We start from the raw sequence: 7,112 nt of genomic DNA, 5'->3' as shown, positions 1-7,112 counted from the left end.
CTCATTTACGAAACCATGCTATAAAGAGGGTACAAGGAAGCAGCCTCCAAAATGGCCATTGAATGGGTGTCCACTCTCACAAACTGCTCTCCTTTGTGGCGGAGGGTCATTAGCCGAACGGATTTGATGGGACATAATCTCATTAATAAGCATAATGGCATAAAGTAGCTAAACAATTTCTTAAATCTCACTATTAATTACTTTAGGAAAAATGTGAATTTGTATGCTAATCCATGAAATTGCACATTAAACTTTATAAGTCATTAGTGGAGCATGTGTGGTTAACCAACAGACTAATAGGGGGACTAATAAAGAGTGGTAATGGGTGTTTGGAAAATTATGTTTGATTAATGGAGCACGGGTGGCTATCGACACATTAAAACAAGATGATAAATAACATCGAGAGTGCCAAGCTAATTTGCATGGTTATTGACATTTCTTTTGTGGTCCTCGACATCCTAGTCACAAAAGTGAGAGCATCATATAAGATTAAACATGCCTCTAGTTAGATTCAAAGAATCTCAAAAGTTCTAGGAGTTTCATAAGATTGAAAATGGTAAAAGCTTTACCTACCTAAGATAGATTCAAATTTCATTACGACATCCATCTTCAAAGTTCGAATCGAAAATATGGATCCTAGCCTTAATTTAAATTTATGGGTTAATAATTAAGGATTAAAATCAAATAACTTGAATTCCCTATTCTCTTTTTATAGATATCAGGTTGAGAAAATAATGATCTTCTTCATGCTTTTGCAAATGTTTTTCCTCTTCCTTATGAAGATGACCTTCCATATTCTAATTAAGGTGAAAGTATGTTCCCTTCTTCGAGAAATGGTGGAAATAGATATCATCCTTCTCTAACTCTCCCTCCTGCTCATCCTCTATTGACTCTCCCCACGTTATATTTTCCTTGAGTTGAAAGATACGAAACTATTTAAGCCTTATTAGCATATAAACACCAAGATGAAAATTTTGTGTGTACGCATGTTCTAGAAATGAAATCCTACCTTGACAAGTTGGATAAGTTAGGTGTCATTTTCCCAAGGGAGCAGGCCACTGATTTGGTTCTATTTTCGCTTCCTAAGTCATATAGTCACTTTATTGAGAACTTTTATATGAGCGACCTCGATGTGACCCTAATTGATCAGAAACATATGTTGATTGTTGCTGAAGTAGAAATGCTTAAGAGCACAAGTGAAGCAAAAGGTTTTGAAGGATCAAATTCCAAAATTTCCATGGACATTGACGATGGTAACGATGGTGGTCCAAAAACAATTTCTTTTCCCAATGGAAAGGGATCGGCCAAGGTCAAAAATATTGATTGTTTGGTAAACAGAAAGGCTAGTTCTGAGACAGCTCCATGTGCTAATCCTAAAAAACACATATTTTTCTATTGCCAATTGAAGGGACATTGGTTGTGAAGCTGTCCAGACTACCTGAAAGATCTTAGAGATAGTAAATTCAAGCCGTGTGACTCTACTTTAGGTACATCCATTATTTGAACAAGTTCCTATTTGTAGAATCTTAATACATTATGTGATGATCACATTTTGATGGTATTGCAGGATCTAAGAGAAAGATGTAAGCTTAAGAAGAATGAGGTTATTATGATCATGAGAAATGGAGTTCGGTCACATGGTTGAATGATCAGAATTTGGAAGCTATTGCTTAGGAGCTATGATAGTTTAATAAATTGCTTAGGAAATATCTAGAAACATAGTTTCCATTTTTATGCATTGTAAGGATAAGTTCCAAAATTTTCTTTTATTATTAATAAAAGTGAAATTTTGGTTTATCTAGTTAGTTTACTTTATATTTCCTTATAATGGCATTTATGGAGGTGTTAATTACATTTCTATTATTAGCAATATTAAATGTGGATTTGATTCTTGTTATATCTCTTTTGGTAATGTCATAATTAACTACGTGATAAAGATTTCACAACACCCAAGTTTAAATTGGATTGAAACTTGGAGTCATGGAATTTGAAATGCATGATGTACGAGAATCTTGGTTGTTGTGATATTATGACTAATTCATTTATCACATGTTTATGTGAGTCAAGGGAAGGACTAATAGATCACTATTCAGATCCGCCACAAAGGATGATAAATTTATTCATCATGCTTTACTGATGCTTTAGTAAACTTGGTTGTGTTTATAAGATTAAATATAATTCTGATACTTTGAAAAGTTTCAAAGAGTAGCCTGACAAATATGAAGAATCTATTAGGCAGGAAGATAAAAGTTTCTCCATTCTAAAGGAAAGGAGAGTACTTTAACATCGTGCCTTATAATCATCTTGACTATATCATAATTGATCCTTATAGAACATGCTAGTGCAATTATATGACTAAGAATAGGAAGCAGATATTGTTGAAATGGTTAAATCAAGAGATGAGTCGTACTTCGTTTCTAATCAAGTTTAAGAGTCATGCTCTAGTTATTACATATCGTATCTAGACACTTATTTTATACTAAGTAGGTTTATAACACCTCATGAATTAAGGAGTAATAATGTTTTCTTACTCTAGCACACTTGGAATTGGAATTTGTGATGTTTTGGTTATAACAAAGGATATACTAATACCAATTCCATGAAGTGTTTCTTGTCGAGAATCCACACTAGCTTTTGAATAATTATTTTAGCTCGTCAAGAAATGTGCCTTGAGAGAAAAATTTATATGTCAAGAAGTCAGTGATAGTCTTACTGATCTTGAGAGTTTCAGGAGTCAAAAAACTTTTAGTTATCACTAGTGCACGACCTAAGGTTGATAACCTATTGTATTAAGTCACCAGATTCTTATTTTTGTCCACTTTCCAGTTGAGTTGGCAATACTTATGAGTTCTATGGTTCTCGTTTGACTGCAAAAGGTTGAGCATGTTGGTCAGTGAAAATACATTGATTAATATGGGTGAGCTTCTTACCAACATGGAAGCACTGGTAGACCCTTGTGCTACCAGAGGGAAAGCAATTAAGAATAAGCAAAGTTTAGTCCGTGAAAGGAAAGCTAAATTTGAGTTTGGTTTTGTCCTAAACCTTGTCTTTATGATTGCAGGTTGAAAATGATAGCCTTACATGGATGAGAACGAATACACCATAAAATGTAGGTGGCAAAAGGTTTCACTATAATTTATGAGAATAATTATGAGGAAACACTTTTGCTAGTAGATTTTAAAGAACTGATAAGTATCATTATCGTTAGTGGTTGTGTTAATTGCATTCTCAAATTTGAATATGATTACAACATCCCTTTTCATATTTCAAATTATGAGAAATGGCAAGGAATTGCTTAAACTTTCAGGACATATGGTTATAAGTTCTAAAAGAGGCCTAAACACACATATATGCTATCTAATGAAGGTTTATAAGATTGAGAAGTCTAATTTGGAGACTAATCCAAACATCACGTATCATAAATTTGTACATTAGTAAGAAAGTCAAGAGTATTGATTTCCAAAAGTCCAGCTAATTTCCGGGTACATGACAAAGCTAGTAGGAGCATAATTGTTATGCTAGAGGGAGTATAATTATTATGTTAGTATTACAATTTGGTTTTATTATTCATAGGAAACAAAGTTTTTAATTTGTAAGTTGCAATGTTTGGGAATTGTTTCTCTATGATAGACTTAAAGGAGAGGGCACTCATACTTCATTTCAAATCTAAAAGTTTAGATTGAAGGGTTTAATAGAAATTAGTCTTGGACATATACGAATATCATGTTGAAATGATTCAACATATAAAATTCAATATGTTGAAATATTATAGCAAAATATACAAGATCCTTATGTAATACATAATGAATCGAGTCCCGTATGCTTCGAATATAGGATCGATTACGTATGCTATAATATTCACTCTTTTTGTTTTTTTTTCTAATGCCTTGGGAATTGAGAAGGGAAAAAGGAATAGAACTTTGTGTGACTAAAATTTTTGGACACCTGTGAAGAACATTCTGAAGGGCTACCAAAAGATTGGTTGCTTGTGGATAGTTGGAAGTATAGTTTTGTTTGGACGGACCATAGTGACATGTTTTAGATTGAGAGATTCTTGATTAGAATTGATGGTCATATGGGAATGTTTCCATAGTGGGAGTCGATTATTAAATCTACATATGAGTTGGAAACTTTAATGTAAGGAAGGTATTCAAGTAGTGTGTCTTAAGTTTGAGACTTCATTACCATGAAATTGTTTTTATTAATAAAGTTCTAATGAAACATTTTGTAATATCGTTGGTTGAGTTTCTGTGACTTTGAAGCCTCGACATCACAAAAGATCGATGCATGTAAGGTTGGAATTTGACACATTTAGTAGTGACAAGAATTTGGAATTGTGAAATGAGCATCATTGGAATAGTTTCTGGTCAATCTGTTCACAAAGGAAGGACTATAAAGAAACACAATATGCATGTTCATAACATGGTATGACTGATGTTTAATTCAAGGGTTTAATTGATTAATCAAAACATTATACAATGACAGTCTTAATGAATATGGTGATTAAATAATAAGGGTTTTATTTATATTCAATAGTTTTGAGACCATAGTTAAATAAGTTATTATTGTGTTTCACTTTGCATGGTTTACTTCCTTAATAATGTGATTATTTAAAATTCCATAGTTCCACATACTTTTGGAAGTAAATAGTGAATTATGACTATCACAAATTGAATTGTAGATTGTCTATGGAGATTAGACATAGCAATAGTTTGTTGCAATGTTCATGATTACTTAGTAATGGGGATTTTAAGTATTGGATAAACCCAAGCTCAGAGAATTACTTCATGGATTTGATCACGTGTAATTTTGAGACGATAATATCTTATATTTTTGAAACGGAGATATATGAGTTGTTTTTTAGAAGTCAGTTATGCATTTATAATACGTAAATGCATCAGTAAAGTGATGTTATAAAATGTATTGATGTGCATGATTTCATGAGTAAATAGTGCAAGAATATAAGTCAAATTTTATTCATTCCTTTTTCCCTAACAGGAAAAGCGATATCTTTGGGCCCCTCGGTTACTTGGTGTTAAGTTATAAGTGCTAGGCCTAGCCAAAACTAAACTGATGTGTTCGATTAGAAGTCTTATGTCGTCATCACAAATCAGAAATTAGGAAATAAAGTCTTGGACAATGATATTGATTATACTCCATGTCTTATGATTGTACGATATATTGTAGAATAGAGGAATATTTGATCACTTGTCTTAGGACACGTTACTGACTGGGTTAGAGTTTGACAGCAGCTTTTGGAACCTATAATTTGTTGATCAATTCGGTAGTTATACTGGCGATTATAGTTACAGCCTTATCAAAGTGGGAGACTATTGGATTGGGTGTCTAAACTCATAACTATAATTGGTATAAAATTGAATTGATAATATCATAGTCCTTTTGGGTTGCCCTCAAACCTGACAATTGAATATGATAACTTTTAAAGAGAGAGAGACTGATTTATTAATTTATTATATGGTTAATAAATTAATTAGAAATCAAAATAAATAACTTCTTAATATATTATGTGAATAATATATTAATTGCAAATAGTACTATTTAATTAATAACTAATAAGAAATTAATTGGAATTAATCTAGGCATTAATTTGATTAATTAAAAGTAGGAGGGCTAAAGGTGACAATGTTCAATATTTAAACATTGACAAATTCTAGAACCTCACATAGGGGGGACGAGTTCTAAAATGCTATCTAGGGTTTCCTTGAGCATTAGGGTGCCTTGGATGCCTTAAGGAGGAAGTTAAAGGATTGGAGTTATCTTAGAGATACTTGTCTTATCCAATACCTTCCTAGATTCCTATATAAACCCCTAAGGGTTCGAATTTCGTCCATGACTCCTATAGGTTCATAAGGCCAAAATTTGTACTCTTCTCCTCTCTCTCTTCAAGCTCCTTGGTTGCTAGGATTGGGGTGTGAATCATTAAAGGCATGACACTTGTTGTGCTTGCTTCCAAGTGTTTTTCAAAAAGGAATTCAAAATTGTTTGCAATGGAAAAACAATCTTCAAGGTAAGTTTCTTATTCTTATGAATTAGTTTTTCGTAGGAAAGTTTTATAGGATAACAATTCATAGTATGTTGCCTATATGTGAAAGACATAGATCCTATTAGGTTGCATGTGCCCTAATCATTTGAATTAATTAAATGTTTTTCCGCTTAGGGAATTATAGTTGTAACCCTAATAACCCATACCTATCTCGGAAAATCTCCAGGCCAATGTTGCCAATGCATTGAAAGATACTCAGGAGAAACATGTAAATGATTCGACTGAAGTGGCTTGCATCATGCTTGCAACTATAACTCCTCAACTATAGAAAACTTTTGAGTTGCATGAAGCTTTTTAAATGATTGAGCAACCTGGATTCATGTTTCATGTTCAGGAAAAGCACGAAAGGTTTGAGACCTTTAAAGCTTTTATTAGTTGCAAGATGGCTAAGGGATCTTCTGTGAGTGCAAATGTACTCAAAATGAAAGCTTATGTTGAGCAACTTGCTCACATCCGATTCCTATATGGGGATGAGATAGTGACCAATGTGATCCTAGCCTCAATGCCTAATTCATTCAACCAATTTGGGATGAACATCATGATGAATAACTGAGAGAGGAGCATTAATGAGCCTCATAACATGCCCAAGAATGTCGAGGCAAAGACCAGTAAATCTAGGAACAATCAAGTGTTGATGATCCGCGAGGATCAAATATCCAAGAAGAAAATCAGTAATAATACCGGTAAGGGGAAAGGAAAAGCTACCAAGAAACGCAAGGGCAATGGAAAGGGTCAAGGGAAGCCTCCTGCTATCAAACCAATTCCTAAACCCATGCCTACTGCTGACTCTGATTGATTTCAATGCGATGAAAGGGGACACTAGAAAAGCAATAGTCCCAGGTACCTAGATGAACTTAATAAGAACAAATCTAACCAGGTTGGCACCTCAGGTATATATGTGATTGAATTTTATGCATTTCATACTAATTCTTGAGTATTCAATATTGGAAGTGGTACTAACATGTGCAATGATTTGAAGGGACTAAAGAATGTTAGAGAACTCTGAGACAATATCATTTTTTGCTTCCAACTGGTTTTAATCTTATTT

This window comes from Lactuca sativa, chromosome 8, assembly GCF_002870075.4.
Source record: "Lactuca sativa cultivar Salinas chromosome 8, Lsat_Salinas_v11, whole genome shotgun sequence".
In the NCBI taxonomy this organism is placed as follows: Eukaryota; Viridiplantae; Streptophyta; class Magnoliopsida; order Asterales; family Asteraceae; genus Lactuca; species Lactuca sativa.
The sequence above is the reverse complement of the archived record's forward strand: the minus strand, read 5'-3'. Positions refer to the sequence as shown.